The sequence below is a fragment of the Chinchilla lanigera genome, unplaced genomic scaffold, assembly GCF_000276665.1.
Source record: "Chinchilla lanigera isolate Chin_1 unplaced genomic scaffold, ChiLan1.0 scaffold00076, whole genome shotgun sequence".
NCBI classification, from domain to species: Eukaryota; Metazoa; Chordata; class Mammalia; order Rodentia; family Chinchillidae; genus Chinchilla; species Chinchilla lanigera.
The window spans coordinates 10,391,255-10,404,648 of record NW_004955477.1 but is presented as its reverse complement, the minus strand read 5'-3'; positions in this window follow the sequence as shown (position 1 = coordinate 10,404,648).

The following is a 13,394-nucleotide window of genomic DNA, read 5'->3' as shown; positions in this document are numbered from 1 at the left end:
TCTAAGCATCTTGCGCCCTGCTGGGCCTAGCCAAGCTGGGATGCCCATAAACCCCTGCCAGTGGGGAAAACCGGCCCCTCCTGAGGGGTGTTTGGGCCTGTCTGGGCAGAGTAAGGACACCTGGACCCAGGGCTTGAGCAGTAGGCTCAAGAGGCTCACTTTGCAGCACAAGAAGAAAGAACCCAGGCTTAGAGGCTGCAGACTACAGGGGAATAGCATCAGGCTCCAAGGCAGGAGTCAAGTCCACATTTGCCAGTGGAACACTCAGAACTAGGTTTTGAGAGATCAGCTACTCCCAGCTAACCAAGGAGGCTGAGTATGGCTTGGCTAGAGAAAATAGGTGACCAGGTGGCCACAAGCATAAGGCAAGGTCTCTATCCAGCTGTGTCCTAGCCTGGAGAGGGGCTGAGGAGAGCTCTCTGACATGGCCATGTATGAACTGCCCAGAGGCAGCAGCAGGTGTCTGTGGCAGTGTGGACAGTTCCATAGTCACTGTCCTCCTAAGGAGTTCCAAGTCAAGTGGTGGAAGGGGCATTGGCAAGTCACAGTAGAGCAGCTGGGCGATGCTTTCTGTCCTGTGGGCTGTACCAGGGGACCTGTAGGAGCTGTGGCTCCCACCCATGCGGCCTGGACACTGAACACCCCACTGTACCTGGGCAGGGTGGCAGCCCCAGGACTTCTGTGACAGTCTGCACACCCTGCATTCCTCCCATGTGTCTGGGCACAAGAATATCTCACGGTGCTGTCTGGTGGAGCCAAGCTCCTACTCAGGACCTACTCCACCCCAGTGCTGCTCTCCACCCCTAAATCATTACCCTAAGATCTGGTTCCCTCTGCAGAACTCTCCCCACGTCCACTTCTTAAGAAGGTGGAGTGGAGGTGGGTCTGAGCCTGGAGAGAAGGCCCTGGGGACCCACTCCATGAAGGAGGGAAGCCTGTCCCATATCAAGAGCTTGATAGGACTAGTACTTATCTTGTTTTGAAATTTTGGGTTTTTTTTCTCTTGAAAGTAAAATAAAATAAAATGAATGACTGGTGTACCCTCAGCCTGGCTGGCTTTGCTTGAGTGGCCCCAAGACTGAAGCAGGCCCAGGGCCTGCAGTCTGTTCCCTGGGTCACTTGTCCCCTGAGCTGCAGAGAGACTAAGTGTTTGTGGAGGCTGCAACAATTGTAGGGCTTCTTTCTGTATTCTCAGCCCTGGCCAGAGGCAGATCTCCAGGATAGGGCCCCAGGTATATAAGCCTCTTCATGCTTCCCCAATACTGCTGGCTTAAGGACAATCAGGAATGCCCAGGTCCTACTCCTATCCTCCAACTCTTCCCAGATACCCTGATAAGGATCCTGAGAAGCTGCCATGACCACCTCTATTAACAGAACCCAAGACGTGGAGCTCATATGTCAAGATACTGGGTCCAGCTCTGCTTGGCATGAAGTGTCCCAGGCTCAGGTGAGGTGTCCTGGACTCCAGTGAGCTGTCCTGGGCTCAGGTGAAGAATCTGGGCTCAGGTTGGTGGGTCCTTGCACTCCTCCACTCCCCTCTGGTCTGGTGCCCAGGCTTTTCTTCCCTTCCACATGCACTGAATCGTGCTGCACCCCCTTTCTTCCTCACAGAAACCACTTCCCAGAGCTAGCCCAGTCCACTGTTCTTGCGCCCTTCTCTTAACTCATGGGAGCAAAACTGTCAAACACAGTGATGGTTTGACAAGTTTCCAGCCTGCAAGAATAGGACCTGGGCCTTCCAGGCCCAACACACACTGACCCAAACATCCATTCACAAACTTCTTGTGAACCACTGTGACCCCAGCCTCTTTTTTTCTAGATCTGCCCATCCTGGAAAACCACAATCCCACACACAGGGACCTTGGACACTTCAGCCCAGATTCTGCAGTTGAAGATGCACAAATCTGCCTTTGTCCACCACAGCCAATTGCAGCGGGCTACAGGGAAAACCACTACACACTCCTGATAAGTCACAAGGCAACCCCCCACCCCGTGGGGGATTTAAGCTCTTTTATTAAGGAGTTTAAAAAATTCCTTCCTCTTCACCTGTTCCCCTCCAGTTCCCCTCAACAAAAGCCAGCCCCACCCTTATCTGCCTTGGTAGAACCAGACGTTCAACTCTTACAAACAATTCACCCTGCTAGGGCTGTTCTGACCCACGGACACCCCCTCCCAGAAAATGTTCTGGCCCACAGACACACTCCCAAAAAAACAGCTTAAAAACCCCATACTTGGCTCAGCTTGGGGCTGTCCTAATCTGCTGGACAGCCCCCCCAATAAAGACTCCTCTCATGTCAGAAGGTCTGGTCTGGTTCTGTGTGGGTCTTGGTCCTATCATATCAATTCCTAATAAGATCCCTTTGACAAAGAACGGTAGCTTATTTTGACAAGCACTATAAGTAGAGGATATTCAGAGAGCTGCATAATCAGGCTGTTGAGGAAAAATCCAAGATATACTTAAGCCAAGTAGTATGTTAGTATCAGACTTATGGAGGTAACTGAGAGAGGACATAGAATGATTTGTAAACCAAAATTGTTCAGTTGGTGCAAATTGTGCAAGGAGGTCTGTTGATTAAAAATATTACATGAGCTTTTTTACTTACAATTACGTTCAAGCATTAAAACGTTGAAACTGTTTAAAAGTAAAGTTTTGCTCCTCATCTTATAACCTGGTCACTACATCACAAATTCATGCCACAGTTACATTTATTTCTCAAGGAGAGATTGCATAAAGAAATAATTCTGAGTTAAGAATATGTTTATAGTACAAGGAGTAATTGCTTCAAAATTTTTCTTACATATATACAAGTGTTTAAATGATTAACATCATTTTAGAAGATGTATCAATACATTTTTAATAGATCTTAATTACAGTTTATTTAATTCTCCCCAAGGGTAGGCAAGATACATGAATTAGCTTGATCAAAGATGTACTTTATAAAATGCCACATCTTACCAGTTCTCTCCTTACTAGAGAAGACAACTTTGAGATGTGTAGGGAGTGGCTGAAGCTGGAAATTAGTCCTATCTGTGAGGGCAAGACCAGGCCAGAGTGCCTAAAGCAGTCAAGCTACCTCAGGCTTGAGAAAAACATCCTGCCAGGATAATTTCTGTCATTAGTCACTAGGCAGCTTTATGTGTCCTGAAACTAACTTTGCAAAGGTATAAACAAACCCCCTTACTGTTGTTGTTCAGTTCTTCTCCTGCCATCAGGAGAGAAGACCTCCACCTGACCTCAGCTCAGTCTCTTGTCCACTAAATCCCTAGGTCCAGTTTGTGATCCTCCTACCTCAGCCTTCCAGAGTGTTTAGGATTACAGCATGTGCCACCATGCCCCACTCTGCATTCTTCTTTGAAATTCCTGAAGAAGCAGACATGGTGACTGTGTCACCATATCCCTGCACAGATCTGGCACTACTACACATTAGTGCTTCCTCTGGCCTAACACTCTCATGTGTGCTGGATTCTATGGAAGGACCCAGTGATACACCTGCAGAACCTCCAGGAACAAACTGTACAAGAAAGACTCAGAGACACCATAGGTTACTACGGGAGAGCTGGTTTCAGCCCACCCAGCACAGCCAACACTACAGGGAGGAAAACTGCAGGCTTCCAAGTTGCCCAAGTTACCCTTACCAGGTGTGACTTCTTGGCTACTTTCTAGAGACGTGTTTGGGACATCTCTGCATTCTCATTGTCACTGCATGAGAGATGGCCCTCAGTGGGCAGCATCCTGTAGTTGTGACGTGGAAGCTGGTGGCACCCTCTGACCCCTGTGAATGACAGGGACAATGACAAGGTCAAAAGTATTTTAGAAGCCAGGACAAGTCCAGATCAGAAAACCAGGTGTGGCCACAATAGGACCATCAAGCCAAGGCCAGGTCATTAGGGTTCACCATAGCCCCAGATTGCCCAGCTCAGGTCACCTCTTTCCAGAAAGCTCTGCCCAGTGGCTAGCTGTCACCCTGCTTCTCTAAGCTCACAGTGGCTTGTTTTGGATTTCCCTGGGAGTGGACGATTCACACTGCCCTTCAGAACTTAAGTTTCACCACCCTACTAAGATGTGGAAACAGATTTATTTGTGACCTGACCCACATTGGTTGACCAGGCAAGGCTACACACAGCTCCCTGGGGCCTATGGGCTGATCTGGCAGGAAGTCACTATCCTGACATCTATGATCAATTAGCATCTCTAATTGTCTGCCCACTGTGAGCTGTGAGTATTCTAAAGCTACAAAATCACTGCATGACCTGCTGACTCTAGAAACAGTTTCGATTTGCAAGTAGAAAATAAAATGGAAAAGAAACACTGCTCTAGACCCAGAGCTTAAGTTAGGGGCAGAGCCTGGATGGTGCACACTGAAGACTTTCCCCGTGGCGGGGTGGGGCGGGATCTGAGGGAATCCTCCTGCCCCTCACTTGCCTATTGCTGCACCCAGGCTCCCTCACCTTCCTGTACAGTTTCACTGCCTGGACCTGACTGTGCTTCTGTCCAGGCCCCTCTTCCCCACCTTAGCGAGCAGAGATCTCTGGTCACCTGCCACACTGCAGTGAAATCTACAGTACTAATGTGCACGGGACTCTTCCATCTGGGGCTCATGGGACATTGGCTAGGGTGCCTTTTCCAAGGTGGCACACCCCCACAGTTGTGAGAAGTGCTGGCTGTTTGCTGGGAGCTCAGTGGCCTTTGGGCAGGGCCCCCTGGACCTCTCCAAGCACAGCAATTTTCCAGAAGAATTGCTTTGGGGTTCCCAGAGCCAGCATCTGAGAGCAAGTGCCACTCGATACCCTCCCTGTGTGCTGCTGCCACCTTGCGCTCCTCCAGGGGCCCCAGAAATCCCTGAATTCAACAGACTCCACGCAGGCACTGTGCGCTGTAATAACACCCTCTTCCCTTGAAGATGCCACTGTACCAGAAAATGTCCCCACTAGCCAGTATCCTTCAGTTTCCCAGGTGACAGTTCCTGTTCTAGGCCTGGTTGCTTCTGTCTCTTAGAAACAGCTGTTTGCTGTGATGCACAGCTGGTCATTATGTACATATTTTAAGAGCCAATCAAAGACAGCCAAGTACTCTGCCTCTGTACCCTCTCCTTTGCGACCCCATAAAAACCTCCCTCCCTTGGCCTTTGGGGCCTGATATTTTGGGAATGATTCCAATCAGTGCCTGTGGACATAAAATAAATCTGCCTCTAAATCCTGGATGTCGTTTTCATGTTTCTGCTTGCTGTTGCGTCACTGTAGCAGGACCCCTGGCAGAGCATGGGTCTGATTTCTGTGATTTTGTTACAGGGTTGAAGTCTTCTGTGGGTTTCTTCTATTATTTCATGTTTTTACCCCCATCTATCCCATGCTCACTCAGGTGTGCACACATACACACACATGTGTGCACACACGCATCAAGGGACCTGTGGATGCAGCAATTGGGGACTTGTCTGAACTTAACCTCACTTACATTGATCTCTGAGCTTAAACAATGCAGCACTTCCAGGAATTCTCAGACAGTGTCTCATCAGTCATGGTAAAATGAGCCACATGTTGCCCACTTGCTTCCTGAGATGTGCACCTTTATTGTGTCTTATTAATAAAATGCATGCTCAGAGGGAAAAAGCCAGAACACATCAGAAAATGCAAAGGAAGAAATGCAGATTTGCCCCCATCCTCCCTCTCCAAGTGTTTGGTGCGTACAGGTACTTGCAGGCCTTTTCTCTGAGTAAATGATGTCCATTACATGATAAGATGTCATGCACTTATATAAGTAAGCAATGGGTGTGTTTTTAGAAATAGGGCATTACATATGCCATTCTGGCAAGTTCCCTGCATGGCATCTGTTCATGCCATCTTCATTTCACACACGAACCTTCACATTATTGTGGTCACAGTGTGTGAGCAGTCGGTCCTCTATGGAGTCTTCCTTGAGAATAATGTGTGTTCAACTCTGATAACTCTCAGTGCCTAAATAGTCTGTTTCAAGAGAGAGAATTCACTGTCTTTGTCAGATGTGGCTCTCTGCATCTGATCTGTGCCACTGTGGAAGAGCAGAGCAAGTTAAAGTTCATGACCACGAACAGATTTCCATTTGCTTCTTGTGCATTCTCGTCCTTTTTAACTTTAATGCTTTGGTGCAGCGTTTGCCTTCAGAAGAAACTGTGCCTCCCGCTGTTATCAGATGTAGGCTCTGATTTGGGGCTGAACCTTCTAGATCTTACTCTCTGGCACATGTCTTCTACCAACACTGGTGGGGGAACAGCATGACCCTTCCTCTACCCACCATGTGTCCTTCAGCTGTAGGGGCTACCTGAGGCCTGATCTCCAGCAAATATTCTCCAGCCCATGACTGTGGTAACTTGTCCTCATTTTGTAGAAACCAACATGGATATGGCATGGACAATGAAATTTCCCCTCCCCTTATTTCCTTAGTGCCTCCTCCCTCCTCCATTTGGACTTGAGTCCCACCAGGAGGAGCACTGCCCTGGGAGCACGGAATGCATGGCGTGACCTCAGCAGTCACAGACTCAGGCTGGGGTACAGCCTGCTGAGCCTTTGCCTTGCCACAGAAAATAGCACCCCAAGGGGAAGGCTGCCCTGCCACAGCCCAGCCTATCACAGTGATCAGGCCACCCTAGTGCCATCTGCTTTCTGTTGGGTCTAACAAAATACTACAAACTGAGTGGTTCTAAGCAATCAGTATTTATCCTTTCATGCTTCTGGAGGCCAGAAGGCCAAAATCATGGCATGGACAGGGCTGTGCTTCCTCCAAAGACTCTGGAGAGGAAAATTTTCCTGCCTTGTCCTTCTAGGGGGTGGCTGGCAACCCTTACCATTCCTTGGCTGGTGAATACATCATTCCAATCTCTGCCTCCATTTTTATGTGGACTTCTCCCTATGTCTCTGTGTCTGAGTTTTCCTCTTCTTGTAAAGACTCCAGCCACTGGATTAGACTCCACCCAAATATAGTATGACCCCATGGTAAGTACGTCTGCAAAGGCCTGCAAAGGAAGTAAAATATTCCCAGTACAACAGGGGTTACACTCCAAGCCCCCAGGGGATGGAAGAAACCTCAGAAAATATGAAAACCTACATACTGTTGGTAAAATAAAGTGTGGTTCTGCGTCTCCCACGACACAGAGCAGGATGGCATGGGATTTCATCATGCTATTCTGAACAGTACACAACTTTAAACAAATGAATTATTTATCTCTGGAATTTCCTATTATTTTGCACTAAAGTCATTGGCACCTGAGTGTGCAGGTGCCCCTGAGTGTGTGGACACCCCAATGTGCAGGTCCTTTGAGTATGCAAGTACCCCAAGCATGCAGACAAGAGTGTGTAAGTGTCCTGAGTGTGCACTATCGTCTGTGTACTTTCTACTCGCTCTGTGTGTCTTATTTGGGGGTCCTGAAGTATGTTCAAGACTTGACATTGAGAAGTGTCCTGTCTAGAATGGCTGTGGGTGCATCTCTCCACATGGGCACCTGGTTCTTTGTCTTTGGACTGGGCGGTGAGGAGGCAGTTGGCATGTGTGCTGTTCTGAATCTCCAGAAACCAGGTCTCTCAGCAACAAGGCTCTACTTTAGCCTCTGACTCCTCAGCAGTTGGAGATATTTCCAGCCCTATGGCCCCTTACTAAGGGCAACGACAATTCCTGGAAGGAGACAAACTGCAGGGATGGCTAAAGAAGTTCTGCTCACTTGGCTAGTTCCTTCTGCATGGGCCAAGTCCTTCCTTCAAAGTGAGAGAAACCACCAAATACAAATGCCTCCCTTCTGGGAGACTCAGCTCAATGTCAGCTCCTCAAGGAGACTTCCAGGACCCCCTGGGGGGTTGATGGCTCTGACCCCACTTATGCAATGACTCAAGAGCAGGGACTTGCGCAGAGACTTCTCAAGATTCTGTGCACAGCATGGGGCTTGGTCGTGGGACACACTCTGCTAAATAAGCCAGGCAAAGTGACAGTGGAGATGTCAGCACTCAGTGTTCCACAACCAGAGACTCCAAAACACAAACTCTCCTCCTTCAGGGGTGTACAGAGTCTCTCCATTGCTCTCTGGGTACGTACTAGCCAGACTTGACTCAGTCATGCTAAGTAACAAATGTCCCTACCAAATCCCACTGACTAATCCCTGTATTAGTCCCTGACTAATCCCTGTATTATGGTTTATGTCTAGTTGTCCCCGCAAAGCCCCATCTGGTTATAGGTGGGGCTTTTCAGAGGTGCCTGGATCTGGAGTGCGTGCTGTTGGGATTAAGGGTGTGTGATTACTAAATTAGTCTACTGATTGGTTTGTCATCCTTCTGGGTAAAATAATGGGTGTCCCACCCTGGGTGTGGGTGCTACACTCTGGATAAAATATAAGAGACAAAAAGAGGGTTGTTGTGCGCTGCTTGTTGCCTTCTGCCTGCCTGCTCTGTAATGCTTTTCTGCCAACCACCTTGCCTTGGAGCCAGCCAACTACGAACTGAAACCTCTACAAACTGGGAACTACAATAAACCTTTCCTCCTTTAACTTTGAGTGTTGGGAGTTTTGTCTCAGCAATGAGAAAAGTAATTAAGACACCCGGCTAGGCCCAGGCTACTTTGTTTTGTTCCATATGCCAATACCGTAGCAGAGGAGAGCAAGAAAACTGGTAGGCACATACAAGGGCTCCTGTGTTGGTAGATATCTCTTCTGCTCTTGTTTCACTGGTCACAGAAGTCACATGACCAAGCTGATGATGGACCCAGTATTCGTAGGAGACACAAAGCAAGTCAGATGGTATGTGTGGGCAAGGAGGAAAAAATCCCTCAGGAAGGGTGGATTCTCTTGCTTAAATGAATATAGACGCAGCCATCCTGGGGGTGGGGATAGGGGCTGTGGCTCATATGGATGCAATAGGCAACCTGTTGCTGAGGGGGCCCTGCCTCGCAAGAAGTTGTGGGAGGGCCAGCAGCTGCACCTAGCCCCTGAGACCTTGTCATGCTCAGATCAGAGCCACTGGGCTCTGCAGACTGCCATCTCCCTGTTCACAGAGACTCCAAGTCACCTGAAGTTCCCCAGGCCTCAGGCCCAGACCTGCCTCCCATTGTCAGGCATGGAGTTGGAACTGTGGTACTGAGGAGCTGCCCCTCAGTTGGGCATGGAGTTTCATCTGGGGGCTGGGGAAAGATATTATGGGGCTGATCCCACTGCCAGATGAATGGCAAGGGGGCCCAAAGCCCTTGCATACCGTTAGGGATGAGGGCTGGCCTTGCCTCACAAAGCACATGTGTTTCCCCCAAGGAGAGAGGCTCTGTTCTCCTCACCAGACACTCCCACTTAGAGGGACCTCTAAGGTCTCTAGGGTGCCTAGTTGAGGCCAAATTTCCTTTACATTTGGTACCAGCTGTGAAGGCTTTGCTGAGACCAAAGTCTGTGCCTGGTCACCACAGGATTGCTCTACTCTGAAGCCATCCCCTTACCAAGCTCCAGGCCCTACTCCTGGATTCTCCATCAGGAGGGTTTCCCTGAAAATGCAAATCATCTATCATCAGGCTTTTCTCTGCCTGAGTCTCCTGGGGAAGGTGTAGGGTGAGCTGCTGCAGCTGGGAGATTAAGTACCACCCACTCAGCTGGTCTCCAGTTGTGCCCTTATGCATCCTGCCTCTAGCTCCCCACAACTCAGCCCTCCTAACCTCCAGGTTCCTGGGATGGAACTGGACACCCCAGAGGTAGCCCTCCTCCAGACCTTTGGCAGCAGAATACCACCAGGGTGGAAGTTCTTCTAAGGCACACACCGTGAGACTCTAACTTATTAATTTCTGTATTGTCCATCTTCCACTACAAGGAAGGGCCCTGCAGGGTCTGCTCCCAATGCCCAGCATCCATGATCAGACATGGCAATTAACAAAGGCCTGAGATCAATGGACATAGAAGTTACAAGCCAGAGAGGTCAGAACACACACATAGGGTGGGGTAGAGACAGTCCCAAAACAGAGCACCCCTCATCTCCCTGTCATGGACACTGGCAGCTCCAATTGCTGGGTTTCATAAGCTCAGCTTTATGTAGATGTGGCCATGAAAGGGTTCCTTAGAGCCCATGGATTCCACCCGTCTCTAAAGGCACTGGCCATGGCACCAGCTCAACCCTTCACCCACCAGGAATGTGGCTGGAATGTGGCTAAGAGCTCTTCCAGAAGCCTGCACGTGGTCAACACTGGAACCATCTCATTCCTGGATCACAGCAGAGGCAGCCAGAGCAGGAGCCTAACACAAATCTTTTACCTAGCAGGGCACTCAATTAGCTCAGGTGGCACGTGGTCAGACCCTCCAGAGGCCTTGGGAGAGAGCTCATTACACGCAATTGCACATCTGGGCCTGAGAGGCCCTGGGGAATTAGCTCTGCGCTGATTTACAGCCTCTTCTCTTTGTCCTTTCCTGAAGGAGAGAAGATTCCTAGGATCCTAGAAGAGCACTTCTCAGTGACTGTCTCCTAGAAGGCCCAGGCCCCTCTCCACCTCCTGGCCTCTGCAAGCACATAATGGATCTACCTGTTCCTGCAGAATACCCTCCTGGTAATGTAGGTAATGTTGATTTCTGCTTCAGTCCTTGCCTCTTTGCCCAGGCCCCCATTTTCATGGGGATGTGAGATTTCTAGCATGGTTTAGAAGGTCCTCGGTGTTGACACCTGCTCCATTTGTGGGTACTGAAGAAGATACTGAAGCCCTGCCTGGCTGACTTGCTTGGGTGTAGCTGTGCAGGACCAGGTGGCTACAGGTCCCCAGAGGGCCAGGTGCCTTTCAGTAAAATTATGATAGTAAAAAAGACTACCAAAAGCCAGAGGAGGACCAGCCTGGGGACTGGATGGGGCTCAGATTTGTTTGGAACAGATCTTCGTCCAACTACATGCAGATGCTCTGTCTTTGGAAGGCCTCTTATTAATCACTGATTCATTCAAGCTCCTTGAAGCTGTGCCAGGTGCCTGCCTAGGACCTGAGAACTGGGAAGGATACTGGGAAAGCCCATGGGATGTCTATATAAAGAGTAAGAGCTCCCAGGCAGTGGATTCAGGTAGACCACATGGATGTGGGGGTTCTCCATATGCAGGGAGAGCTGGGGAGACTCAGAAAGCACTTATCGATGGGAAAAGAAGCAGATCTAGGGTGGTTCTGAGGAAGGGATCCTGGACAGAGAGACAGGAGGACAAGATGGCCCTGCTGCTAAAAGCAAGGAGCCCCTGAGGTGCGCACCGACAGCCAGAAACCTGATATTCCACAGAAGGGGAAGCCCAGGTGACAAAGCTCAAGTATGGTAAGCCCAGGACAGTGGGAAGTGCTGACACTTTTAACCTTCCCTGAGAAGCAGATGCCAGCAGCTGGATGTCCATCAGCAGGGGATGGAGCAGTCAACTGGGTATCTCACAGCAGCCATAGACACCTGCAGACACAGGGGCTGAAGCCACCATGGTCAGGGTAGGAAGGTACAGCCCATGAAGTATGGCCCTTGCATAGCCTGGTTCTTTCTTGGAGACCACGGAAATATCCCTCAGTGGGGCTGAGGTTGAGCAAACAGTACCCTCTTTATAATTTTATGTCAGTACTCAGACTTCTGAGAGACCCTCTTGCATTCTCCAGCCTGCCTTGGCTGCTGATCCAGCAATGGCCTGCAGTCTACAGAAGATATCTTAACTGAGGCATTCTAGCTTCTTCAGTAGTTATGGTGCCTTTACACACAGAATAAGGCCCTTCTTCTCCAGGTTGGCCTCTGGGTGTAGGGAGGCCCACTGAGGGTACCTGCTGAGGGGGATGTAGCCACACACTCTTGTGGGGACCCTAATGCCCTCTGTATCTCCAGACCAGCTGCGCCTCAGCCACTGGTCAGACACTGGCCCATCCCCACTTCAGCACCCAGGCACTTTACTGTCTCTTGCTGGCACATAATCCCCTGAGGTCGGTCACTATGGCCCTCCATCTGATTCTTGGCAAGGCAAGGCTACCTCCCCAGTACCTTTGTTTGGTGTCTGCAGTTTTCCTCCCCACGGGCAAGCGGGGATCTCTGAATGTCCTTCCTCGAGGAGCAGGGAAGACTTGGAGTCCCCTTGCCAGGCCAGCAGCCAGCCCTTGTGGCTCTTCCCCATCCATGGCAGGGAGTGTGGTTTCTTTCATCCCCTCAAGATCCAGGGTTAAAACACAAGGAGGGAAGGAGCTCTCAGTGACATGTGCCCCCACCCCACTACTGGAAGGAGGTTGCTCCTGCTCATCTGAGACTATCACTTGGATGCCAAGAGAGGTGCAGAGGAGACGGACCTGTGTGATGGAGCCCATACCCCTGGCCATCCATAGACACAGAAGAATGTGCCTTGGGCCACAGCCTTCAATGAAACCTGCAGCATTTGCATTATGAGAACCTAAAGCCAGGGCCATATAATTATAAAAGGAACTGGGGCTTGGATGGTGACTTATTCTCTAGACTTTTTGATAGCTGTTACATTTATCAGAATGAGCAACTTCTTTCGTTTTATTTTCCCATACTGGGAATTGAACTCAGGGCTTCACACATGCTAGAAAAACCCTCTGCCACTGAGCTACATCCCCAGACATTTCAAAAATTTTATTGCGAGGCAGGGTCTTGCTAAATTACCCAGCTGGCCTCCAAACTTGCAATCTTCCTGCCTCAGCCTCCAGTTACAGATATATGCTACCAAGCCTGCTGAACAAATGACTAGTAAAGAAATAAGAGGGCCTGGAGTGAAAGCCATGAGGTTGGGGTGCAGGGTGAATTTTTCAGGGTTGGAGATGTCTGGCCTGGTCTCTAGTGAGGTCTAGCAAAGCTAGAGTCTAGGGGCAGGGCAAGGGGGACTCCAGTGGGGACCCCAGAAAGTTCCCTCAGCCCTGCCTGCTGGGCAGGTTGCTGCCTGCCAGGGAGTAGCCTGCCTTGGTGGCCCTGCCACTTCTGCCCTGTGCCCTCCTCCTTAGCCCTCAGGGGCCTCCTGCCATCTTTCAGGTCTCGGATTCCAGTCTTCCTGAAGAACACGTGGGTGTTCTATCACCCACTGATGCCCCACGTCAGCCTCCAGTGAGGTACCAGCATCCTTCTGCCTGGGGAGAGCAGATCTGCCACTCTGCTGCAGACCCACCCGTTCAAGGTCATTTATTCAGACTGGGAGGCCCCCAGAACAAAAGGCCCTTGCACCTGCGTGAGGGGCCTGGTATGGGCAGGATGGGTGGCCAGACTGGTCCACATGGGCCTCTACTGAGACTGGGCCGAGGCAGTGAGATAGCAAGCAGGTTGCTAATAAGAAGCGTGGGCATCTGCTACTGGATCCCTCCGGGCCCTCACGCCCTCAGCACTCAGTATTCCTGTTTCTCCAGACCTAGCTTGGACACCATACTGTGCCGTCGGGCACAGCCTGCCACTAGAGGGCGCCAGAAAGGAGCGCTC